Source organism: Cavia porcellus, unplaced genomic scaffold, assembly GCF_034190915.1.
Source record: "Cavia porcellus strain 051 isolate PalLab524CR breed Dunkin Hartley unplaced genomic scaffold, mCavPor4.1 scaffold_29, whole genome shotgun sequence".
Lineage (NCBI taxonomy): Eukaryota > Metazoa > Chordata > Mammalia > Rodentia > Caviidae > Cavia > Cavia porcellus.
In genome coordinates this window covers 46953386-46965817 of record NW_026947512.1, presented here as the reverse complement: position 1 = coordinate 46965817, position 12432 = coordinate 46953386, and the positions used below count along the sequence as shown (strand labels likewise).

At 40.6% G+C, this 12432-nt stretch overlaps 1 long non-coding RNA gene across 1 annotated transcript; it reads left to right on the top strand.

The window, feature by feature from the left end:
* Window positions 1–8772: 8772 nt before the first annotated feature.
* LOC134473947 (uncharacterized) lies at window positions 8773–11538 on the top strand. Its single transcript, XR_010044453.1, has 3 exons — window positions 8773–9435; window positions 9939–10041; window positions 10591–11538. It is a non-coding gene; the product is annotated as an uncharacterized LOC134473947 (long non-coding RNA).
* Window positions 11539–12432: the final 894 nt, after the last annotated feature.

Genomic DNA, 12432 nt, shown 5'->3' with positions numbered 1-12432 from the left:
CACTCCCACGGTGGGTAGTATTCACACCCTTACCCCAGACATCACATCTTTACTCCCTTTAAAAATCCCCATCTATGACTGACTGCGTGAATATCGGAGAGCCCTACAGTGCTTTCCAATCTCCTGCCAGGTGTTATGGCACATAGAAAAAAGAAAGAGGACGAGACAAAATATCAGTGCAGCAGGGATCTGGGATGACCAGTTGTTTTTGAGAAGCAAAAGGCCACAAGGAAGCCAGAACCTTGGTACTACTGATCACTGGGAAAATGACAGCTGAATGCACTAACAAGTGGCAAGGCAGGCAAGGCTTTTGTAACAGAGGGAAAAAGCATTCTTGCAAAAAGAATGGAGCAGCCAGATTTGGTTTATAGTTAGTGAGTAATTTGCTATGTAGCCAACTCGAGAAAGGAATTTTCCTTTGGAGTCATGTAGGCATCAGTCAACATGTTATCTCATATTTTAGCCCCATGACTAAACAGCTCATCTATCTGAGCTCAACCACGGCTGTTGATGACAGACAATGCTAGTCTGCCATCAGCTGCTTGCTTTCATGAGGAAGCATACACAGCTTCGGCCATATTCACTAACTAAACTGAAAGCCAATTTAAGGAAGTCATTTCTACACAGCATGCACTGTTCCCAAGTAAGCACAGACACATGGGCCTGGGGGAGGCAGTATGGTAGTCCTCTACAGGAAAGGTTTTGGAGAGATATCTAGATACAAACTGTAACATTCTGCCCCACAAAGACTCATGCACATTTCTTTATGCAAAAGGCATTTTATCCATCACTAGGAGTTGTCGATTTCCTAACAGTTTGAGCATTGCTGAAAAGTCCAATTCCAAAGTTTCCTCCAAGATTTAATGCAAACTCTTAGCTGCAAGCCCTTGTACAAATGAAAAGAAAGTTAAACACTTTCAATAGTCAGGAGCACAAGGTAGACACTTCCATTCCAAAAGGTATAAAGATGGAAATAAAGAAATGGAAACAAAGCAAGACCAAAACCCAGCAAAGCAAACATGAACTCTTATAGTTTCCATATTCAGGATCTGAGGCAATCTGTGGCAAAGGCTTGGGTGACTCTACTCTAGTGGTACTGCTGGTGGTTGTAGTTTACTCACCTTTTTCTTGGGCAAGCTCTGCTCCTTCCTTGCAGTTTTCCTCAGAGAACCTACGCTCTTGGCTTCTCCAACCTTCTGAGGTCTCTACTGTACCACTGGCTTCATACACAGCTTTACACACTACCCTACCAGGGGCACACGGCCTGACCTCCCAGGCTTTCTGAAATCTGCATGGAAGCCTTCCTGACAACATGACTCCTCCATTCCACATGTCCCTAAACAAGAAACAGGTGGGTGATGTCAAGGCCTGCTGCCAGCTGGAGCAGTAGACAGGCTTTATTCACTTTTGGTATTGTGGTCACATGCCAGTGAACCAAATCCTGAGGAAAAGCTTCCCTAGGCTAATGCCATTCTGGAACATGATGATCTAGGACTCTCTTCTCAAGGCAAAATCTTTCATTTTTGCAATTCTGATGCTGCAAAGGATTCTTGTATCCTCACATCATCTTCTCTATTGTCTTCTGAAAGATTTCACTTTTTCTTGCTAATCTTTTCAGAGACCACATCTTCCTCTTCCTCTATTTCATTTTTGAAGACTGCAAATTAACTGGAGCTTCTTTTCTGGCCAAACTCATATGTTCTGAATCATTCTGCTGATTCTTTGCTCTTGCTTCTCAATGTAAATCTGTCTAAAAGTCCCCAACGTTAACCATTTCATGGCCTCAATATTAGACTCTCTGCTACAAAATTAATAAGTCCACCCTCCATAATCTCAGTCTCAGGCAAAGTCTCTGCACGTAAGTAAAATACAGACAAACTTTCTGCCAAGGCATAACACACATTGTAAAGAGTTCCAAGGGCAATGCAGACCCTCCTCCCAGAAGAAACCTCTCTAGCCTGGTAGTCTTCTGAACTGTGATTTTACCAGAATCTCCCAAAAGTACTGCCTCAGGTGTTCCAGGGCTGCTTTCTCAGATGGCGTTTCTGAACCTTTCCAAACTCTTCCCACAAGCCAGTCCCAATAGCTACTCAACTACATGGTCAGATCCAGTTGCAGCTGTAATGAGCAGCAGGAGCTAGAGATCATCCAAGCAGGCTTGTATGGGGGCGATGTGGCAGGAGGTTTATTACACCTGGATGTAGGCGGATGGAGTGAAAAAAAAATGTCTGGGGAGCAAAGAAAAGCAGAGCCTTTTATAAGGCCTGGAGGGAAGGGGTCATGTGAGAAAATCAGGCAACAAGCATCACATGAGAAGGTCTGTAACAGACATTTGTGACCAAAGATTTCAGATCATCCAGTTCAAATGTATAGATGCTATTGAAAGAAGAAACTACCTCCTGATGGAAAATCAGGCATCCGTGGGTTAACTGTACAGCTAAGCTCTCCAAGAAAATTGATGTCTGGATGCAGCTATAATATAATGTCAGTGGTGCATAACAGACTTGGAAACTTTGGCCAGAGTTCTCCCTTTCTTTCCCGTTCATCCCCCAACAACCATCTCACTTCTGCTTCTGTAACCATACCTAAAAACAGCTTACCAATACAAGGTTGACCCATAGATAAGAACAGTATAAAAGTAAAAGCAAGACCCTATTCAGGGCTCTCAGGTGGACACTAGTCCACCAAGGGATGCTGACAAATAAAGATGCCCTTTTCTCCTACTCTGTGCCTGGGTAGCTTTGTTCAAGGTTCCATTTACCTCCTGCTTCATTATCAGATGTTTGAATTCTGAGGAGGTCTCATATCCTGCTTTATCTCTTCTTTATGACACCCTGTCCCATTTGACTGGGGGTGGCCACTCATTTTACAGTTTCCTAGTGTCTGCCAATGACTGCGTATTTGCTGGATAGTATTGTTTACTGAAGACAGTGAGGGATGCAGGGAAGGTTGAGACCAACTCAAGCCTGACAGCAGCAATGACCTCATTTCTCCAGAACCAAATCTGTCTTAGTTACTTTTCTCTAGTTGCTGAGACAAAACACCCCAAAGAAAAAGGATGAAGGTTTATTTTGGCTCATGGTTTGTAGAGATTTCAGTCCATAGTTGTCTGGCTGTAACGTAGGATGGCGTGGCAAAGGAGCATTGCAGAATACAAGCAGCAGCAGCAGCAGTAAGCAACAAGGCACAAGAGACAAACCTCTTTCTGCCCCTCATGTTATATCAAGGCTATTCACTTCCAGAGCCGAAGCACTCACACCCAAAATCTTGCATCCCTGATCCCAGAAGCACATACCCTACATCCAATCACCTCTGAAAAGCCCCACCTATTCTGTATGAGGCTTTGGGGGACTCTCTAGATACAAACCACAACACATCCTAAAGATAAAATCATAGCTAACATCTTGGTATTTTCTTATAGCAGTGAGCCCAGTGTCTGTGACTCCATTGTTTGGGAATTTCATCATGGATCTCATATTTTTAGAACAAGGTGCTAGAGATCACATAGAACTTCATACTGGTTTCTGCTATACCGTTTTTTAGACTGCTCAACAAACTTACCCTGAAGAAAGGAGAAAGGAACTTGGGCCACAGCTAGGATGCTATCTGGCTGCTCATTTTTTTTTTAACCAAGGGGAAGTTAGTTGACTTAATTGTTTTCAGAAACTTCCTCTCTGAGCAGGATAATTGGAACTGTCAGAATGCTGGTTTCTATTCTCAGCTCTCCCATGAGATACAGAACCACACAGAGGAATTTTATTTCTTTTAGGGTAAGCATTTGGGTCTATTGGAAATGGAATAGACAAGACTTGGAAAATGAAGAAAACATGATTACTATTAAACTTTTTTGGGCATCAGTTATGTTCACTGATAATAATTTTAATTATGGTCAGTTTCATTTTCTAAATTGATAGAGTACAAAATCTAAATGGTTAAAGGGAAACAGCCCACAATACTGGCACACTGAAACTGTTCTTTTCCAGCTCATTAATTACTCCTTTGTTCTTAAATTCAATGGGAACTTTCTGATCCTTTCCTTGTTTCACTGTGTAGGCATCTGGCATTGCTATTTGCTTTATTTTTAATCTCTCTTTTCTTCTTGATATCTTGTGTGACATCTAATCATTCTGATTATAGCATCTACCATAGACTGTGTTACTCTACACCCACAAAAGCCTGATCAAGTATTATTATTATTATTATTATTATTATTATTATTATTCAGTTGAAGACATCACAGCTTAGAAAAGTAACATTAGAGCTAAATATACTTTGTTCAAGTGACAAAACAAGGACCAAGTACATACAGTCTGATTTTAAGCTGGCACTTCCCACAACTAGGAGCATGGCTTCCCTTCCTACATTTTTTTTTCTGGTTGTATTGTACAGAAGTACTGCATATCTCCACAGTTCGAGCCTGAATTCCCTGTCTTCTCACTCTTTTATGCCTGGGAGACTCATGCATTCAAAGACTTTGGCCGTCTTTTCTTGGATGATAACTGTCAGTTTCTTTTTCCAACTGGTGTCTTCTCTTCTCTAGACATGGAAAGCCTCTCCTAACCTGGATACCTTCACTTGGATTAGAGGTCTCAATGAAATATCTTAACTCGTTGAACATGTTCTATATGTCTTTCATTAAGGCAGTTGCATAAACTTAAAATTCACAGCCCTTAACTGAAGGCCTTGAGCAGAGAGTCCACTGCCTAGTAGTAGAGCTAAGCTGAATTTATTGCTTACTCTCTTCTAAGAAAACACACATTCCTTTTACAGTCCACATTAATAAATGATACCTCTCAGAACCAGCCACATAGTTTAGGGGGCTTAATAAGGTATGGAGATTTAAACTGACTTGTTCAGAACTATTAAGAATTTTAGCTCACTAACAGAAAAGCATGGAACAGGGGCTGGGGATTTAGCTCAGTGGCATAAGTGCCTGCCGTGCAAGCAGGCAGTCATGAGTTCGATCCCTGGTACCGAAAAAAAGAAAAAGACCAAAAAAAGAAAAAAAAAAAAGCATGGAACAAAGCACTGACCCTTCTGCACTGCAAACCTTGGCCAGGCACTCTTCACTGACCACTTTGAAATTTTCTGTCCGTCTGATCCAGAAGTCTTAGCACAACAGGCTTGTTACTCACTGAGCTCCTTGCTATTTACTACTGGGATCTTATAATCACCACCCACTTACCTTATAGCTGATTTCTCAACTTCAAACTGTAACTTTTAGTATTTCCAATTACTTCCTACTTGAATTTCTTGTTCAGCTCCGTAATTGTTATCCTGTATTTACTATTATACCCCCATGCTATCTATCACTTGCAAATTCTTTCTAACTATTCCCAGAGTTGCTTAAATATTTATTTAAAATTTGCTATCCATGTAAGTATTATTAAAATATAATAAAGTCATTTGTTGGTTTGGAATCTTTCCTTTTGAAGTTAGTCATGGTTTGCCTGCACTTATCTATCCATCCCTGTGTGCGAGCACTCCAATTACCCATTTTATTCTTTCACACTTCCGTCATCATGAACTGTGTGTACTTCTCCAAATCCATAGCACTTCTGCTGCTGTGCTTGGACATTCTTTATCTTTTTGGAATTTTCTCACCATGCTCTGCTATTTGCATCTCTATTTTGCACTGTTTGAAACTCACTGAGTCCTAATCGAGGCTGTGTCACTCTTGCAGCACTGACTTCTGCTGCCTCATTTTCCCTTGGCCGTGCTCAAGTTCGGGTCAGAGGTGGCTGTTGTATATTCTGTACCTGCTGTTTATATCCACACAGTCCTTACTCCGTTGTGCTACTGTAATTCATTAGTGTAGCTGCCTCCAGGGGACCGCTTAGCATTGGGTAGCTCTGTCCCTATTATTTACTCAGACACTAGCACTGTACTTTATGCTTGCCTGTTAAATGATTATTGAACAAATGAGTGGTCAATGTAGAGACGTGTACAGGTCATATTCCTTTAACATTCAGTATTTTAAACAGATTGGTAGGTACTATGATGTAAAAATCAAAATCTCACCAACCTATCTACAGGAAACCGAGCAATTAGCAAAACTAAAAAAGAGAATTTTAAAAGTCTATGGAAATAGAGTTGAGAGAGAATTCCTTACAAGTTAATACTTCATTAGAAGGTGCACAATCACTTGAAACAGTGATTTTCAGTAGAAATGGGCAGATGGGAGGGAGCTGTATCAGCATGAAGGAGCCTTGACCCCCGGATGCTCTGATGACCCCTGGAGAGATAATGAGTGCAGGATGTGTGTTCTTCGAAAGCCAAATGCTTCAAAAGACAGGTGTTTATGATCCTCCCCTTTCCTTTTTACCCTGCTACAACACTTTTGAAAGTCAGCACAAATCCATAAAAGCAGTTCTCCTACTGACTTAACTGATAGGGTTATAGAAAATAAACAAGGGCTGGAGATATAGGTCAGTGTCACAGTCCTCTGCCTGACAAGCACGAGGTTGTGAGTTCAAGCCCAACAACTATGCTGAATGAGAATAATCTTTAAAACATGTTAACATAGTCATGGCATCCAAACCATTGCATGTATGATCTAGAAAAAAATGTACTTTTGAAAGGTACTTTTGAAAACACATTGACTTGCTTACTGTTTAAATTTCCATTATGATTAACCTAGTATATAAATTAATTTTTTTAGTGAGTAAAATTTGCTCAACATATCTGGAAAGTAGGGAAGCAATAAAAGTACAATTACTAGCTCATATTTTCTTAAAGAAATAGATGTCAGTATTTACACTATCTTGAAGAAGAATCTTGTCTTCCTTTAAGCAGTGTTTGTACAAAATCGTTGCTGTGAGGAGGAACCCTGTATCATATGACACAACGGGCAGATTAGGAATGCACACCAGTGCTGGGGCAGTGGAACCACTCACGGCCACTCCAGGTAAAGATACCATAGTTCTTACTAGGAAACTGGACCCACGGGACAGAGGAGCTGATAGTGCCAGGTTATCTTTCTGTGGTGATTAGGTAGAAGAAAGTAATTTCACTGGTATTTTCCTCTTCTGAATTTGGGTTTCATCTTTCAACAAATGCAATGAGCAAGGAGCAGAATTATTACAATTTCTTCTTTTAAACTATTAACTTTCTTCTCTCTAGATTTAAGATTTCTACATTTTTGCAATCACTGCAATTAAATTTCCTTTATTGGTTCCATCATAATTAGAACCTCAAAATCAACATCAGAAAAATTTTCTAGCAAGAGGCATTTATAGATAATTTTGGAGAAATAGCTTACAAACTGAACAAATCAGGATACACATTCTTATTTCCTGAAGGGTCTTTCTGGTAGATTGTCCATCCTGTGTCTAAGCGAAAACTTCTTCTGTAATTTGGCGAGTACACAGTAATCATATTTCCACTACTGAATATGTGAAGAACGCCTTTAAAAGTTTCATTCTCGCATCCTCTGAATGAACTAAATATATTACTGTTTTCTTCTGTTCAGCTTGATTTTTACCTGTAAAGAATTAAATTAGATATAACACTTCCTAGTGTATACTTCTAATAACCCAGTGGTAGCTTTACATCTTAACTTTACTTTTCTTAGAAAAATCTTGGCATTTTATAATCTGCCAATGCTTTTTGATTTATTTTGTTATTGATTATGTCAACATCAAGTGGTAACTTTTTAATAAATAACATATAAAGTACACAGCTTTTGGATCAAACATTAAATCCTAGTGAATATGTATTTGCACCCTTGGAGAGATGCAGTTAGGACTTCCACATAGATTAAACTGATCTTTAAATGGAATTTTAACTGAGTGGTCAAGGCAAAGATGGATATCTTGATGCTGATATTATAACTAACATATTAGAATATATGAGTTCTTGTTGTATCATACCTGATCGTGAAGATAGAACAGTCTAGTGATCATCCTGTATGTGAAGTATTAAGTTTCATTTTCGGGGAAGGCTTTCATTCTTGGTCTTTAGATATCTGTTTGTTTCTCTGCTATCACATGTTTCTAATACCAGATATACATAGTTAACATTTAAAAAATATTTATAAACATCCAAGGCAGAGGAATGTGATCATTAATCTTACTGACAACTTGACTAAGATGCACCTAGCAGACTGGTGAGGCACATTTCTAGACATACCTTTGGGATTTTTCCAGAGATTATTGATATATAGAGCACCAGAGGTAGCAGGGTATGAAGGTCACTGTGACTGGGTGGCACCATCCAAGAGACTTGCAGTCCAGACGAAATGAAAAGGAAAGAAAGAGAAAGTAAGCCTGCGTTTTGAAAAGCTCCATTCTGCTTGGCCAGAATAATCTTTTCCTATTGCTATTGCCTGTAGAGATTAGTCTAATTTCTTCAGCTTGAACATAGACTCGTGGCAATGACTCTTGAAGATCGCAGGCCTTCGGTCCTGAACTGGCATGTCCTCCTTGGTCCCTTCTGTTCTGTGACTTCCAGTTTCTTGAACCGAGCAGTTACTAGTCCAGCTCTTCAGGGCACAGGCAGCCATGTGAACTATTTCCTCCTCTAGCACTATAAGGTTATCTAATCAGTCATCTTGCATATTTATACATATTATGTATGATATCTATATCTATATCATCTATTCTGTTTCTCTAAAGAACACTGACCAATAAAATATTTTCACCTCGTGTGCCTCACTTTCTCATTTATCATTTTGAACAAAACTTCTAAAGCTCTGTGAGTGGGCTCAGCTGCATAGACATAAGCAAATGATTCCTTATCATGCAGCTTGCATACTTTGAAAGTCTTCATCTTCCTTTCAATGTCATCATCATATTTCCAGGCACCAGTGTCTGCACCCATTAGGCTCACGTCCCCAGGGAGTATTCCTTCTGGCCAAGACTCTGTATCTATACTGTCCCGGATACCTTCCAAGTTCAGGGAAGTTTTTGAGCTCCCATTCTGAACTGTTGTGCAATTGCTCCACATGATAATTGTGGGGACAAAATGGATCTTCTTACCACCTTATGTCCACTGTGCTCTTATTATTACAATGTAACAAAAAGTGAGCTGGGAACTTAGGGAGGTCTCATTCAATGAAACATCCAATTCTTTGCTAGCAAAGGTAAAAAAGAATAGAATTCCCTTATGAGAGACAATTTTGCAACCAAGGAGATTATACTGTGTAATGGTTTGAAAGATTTGGGATCAGGTCGCCTGGCATGTTTGCAATCTTTCCATCTGTATAACATAATATCTGACATAAGCAATTTAAGGAGGAATGAATTATTTTGCGTTATGGTTCCAGAGGTTTCAGTCCATGGTCTGCTAGCTCTAGTGCTGTGACCTGAGGTGAGGCAGAACATCATGAGGGAAGGAGGAGGTGGAGAAAAACTGCTCCTTACATGCAGCAAGGCAGAAAAAGGATAAGAAAAAGCCTGAGTGGAAGGACTAAGAAAGAAGATGTATCCTTCAAAGGTATGCCAGTGATTCAGTTTGTCTTATTAGGGTCCAGTTGTGGATAAACCTCTGAAGTGTAAATCCACTGAGGGATTAATCACTTGATGAAGTTTGAGCTCACATGAGTCATTCAGTTCCTCAAATCCCATCAGCTAGCAACCAAACTCTCAACACGATGGATCCTAACCACATCTTCTCTTTTCCATAGATGGGTGGCATTTGAAAAGCCCTGAAATCTATTGGATACGAAAGTCACTGTAGACAAAAAGTAGCTAGTGATAGTATTTTTCCATTGCTTACTGTGATAATTAATTGAATTTAATGTATGTGAGACTTTCACAATAATAACAGATAATAAGGTGTCAATGTTAATTTATACTTCAGAAAAATTGTCCTACCAATAGATAACATATATTAGACTATTCTGCTGCACATTTGCAGAATTTATGCACTTATGCCTATTTCTTAAATTCTAGGGGTCTAGTTCAACAAGTTACATAATTTCTTGTTTTGTTTTACAGGAACTTTCTTGACCTACTGACATCTCAGTTGCCTCATCTCTAAAGTGGGAAGGATAGTGACACGTACTTCACAAAGTTCTTTAGGAATTAAATGAGCTAAAGTGTAAGTAGGTCCTGGTGTCATCCCTAACAAAGGGCCTGCTGTCTTACCAAAGCTTTCAGATCTGGATTCATGCCGTATGCAGAGTTTTACATCTCAGAGCTGCCAACAGTCTCAGAAACTACCAAGGGTAGATAGGGATCTGGGAAAATTTTGTTCCATCTCAACTTCTAAGCTGTCAAATCGTTACTGTCATTTAAAGCAATCCTGTGGAAATGAGAACATTTCTGTATCAAGCTCATTGTCGAACTCTGTAAAAGGTGTTTAGTTCACAGGGTTCATAACTGAGCTATAATCTTCTTAGTTCCGTGAAGCATTATATTTAATATGTTAGGGTGAGAAACAATAGGATATAAAAACACAAACTGAACTTTAAAATGTGCAAAAGCCAATTCTAGAAGACAGGGGAATAAAATAGTTAATTTTATGATGCATGTTTTATCTCACTTTCCTGGCTTAAGGCAAGCAACATATAGAAAAATACACCATTATGAACATACATTTGGATAGATGATCGTTAATTCCACTAAAACCATCCTATGATTTGAATAGGTTTGTCCACGGAGAAAACCATGTTGGAATTCAACCCACACTGTAGCGTATGAGGCAGGAAACACAGTCTGACTACAGTGTTTCAAGGTGAGCCATTCAGAGGGGGCTAGAATTAGGTAAGGTCATTAGGTTGGAGCCCCATTACTGAGTCCAGATAGCTTCCGGAGAAGGTGAAAGAGCAGCTTCCTGAACTCCTTCTCTCCTGCCCTGCTTTCCCTCTGCCTGCTGAGGTCTCTGGCAGCAAGAAGGGCATCACCGGTTGCTGATTTTCCATCCTGGACCCAGAGGACGCATGAAAACACATGTTTCCCTGTAGCTTTCCCAGTGTTATCTTGAGTGTCTCCCAGAAGCCATATGCCCAGGTCTTGGACTGCAGCCTGTAGTTTTCTGGATGCTGTGAAGCCTTCAGGACATGAGAACCAGTGAGAGGGACCCAGGGACCAGTGACCATGCGTTTGAAGGGAGGATCAGTAAGCTGACCTCTTCCAACCTGTTTCCCAGCTACCATGAGCTGAATAGTTTTTCTCTGTCCCACAGCTGCGTAGCTACCATCACAAGGATGAACACCTTTGAGATCCTGAGCCAAAATAAACTGTTCATTCTTTAAACTGAGAATTTTCTCCAGCATTTTGTCACAGTGATCCAAAGCTGATTAACACACACAGCTTGTGGTGTTTTGCTATTAGCAACTGAAAACGAATTGAGGTGATGGGAATCTGGTTACTACCTGCTATGTCTAGATGAGATCTTGCGTAGCAATGGCTGTCAGCTTCATTCCCTGCTGACCACTCCACTCATGGAGAGGCCCTCCCTGCTACAGGCAGAGTCCATGTGGTACAGGGTGTGATGCAAAACCTTCTTTAGAGACCTTCACTTTGTATTTTTCAAACCAGACATGCATTCATTGGAGGAAAACCAAGCTCTTGCTCTCTATTATTTGACTGAAAAAGGAGGCTCTGAAATAAGCATCCATACCCACTGTAGTAGATTTGGAAGCTTATCTGTAGTGCATGTCTGTGACAATGATCCTGCTTCCTTCTTCTTCCACACCCCTTCTCTAACCCAGGTCAGAACAGATGTAGGGCTCTAAATGTGGGGATACAGGACCTTGCTCTGAGATCAAGATGTTCTGCTTCTCAAGGTGTTCAATGTGAATTATCTAACTGGAAGAATAAAATCCCTAAAACACAGCTTCTTAGTGCTTTGGGGGCAGAAAAATCAGCACAGATCAGGAAAATACAGAAAATGTCTTAACCTGGAGCCAGTAAGTGTACTTGGCAACGGGCTGGCCGATGTGAAGTTGGGACTTTGTAATTTCTTAGCACTGTAGCACGTTCTACCACTCATTCCTCACGGTAGTCTCGTGAAGCACGCAGGGCAACTCTCTAAGTCACTATTCTCACTGCTTAGAAAAAATACCTGACGCTCAAAGAGGGAGCTCACAGTTTGTAGAGGATTCAGTCCAAAGTTGGCTGGCTCTGAGGCAGGGTGGTGTGCAGAAGGGAGACCCAGCCCGGGGCAGGCAGCAGGGCAGCCCATAGCAAAGCAGCACACGCCGAGACCAGCCTTCTTCCCGCTCCTCACACTCTGTCCCCACGTCCTGCCTTGGGGGCAGGGAACACTCACACCCAGGGCGGGCATCCTTAACTCTGGCATCCCCATGTAAATCAGGCCCGGTATCACACACTCAATCCCAAAATCACATGCTCTAGATCCAGCCATCTCCAAAAAGCCTCATCTATGACAGAATGAGGATTTGAAGGGGACATCTAGATAAAATCCATGACAGCAAATATTATTAAACTCATCTTACAAAAATATAAGGACTTCCTTAAGGTCACA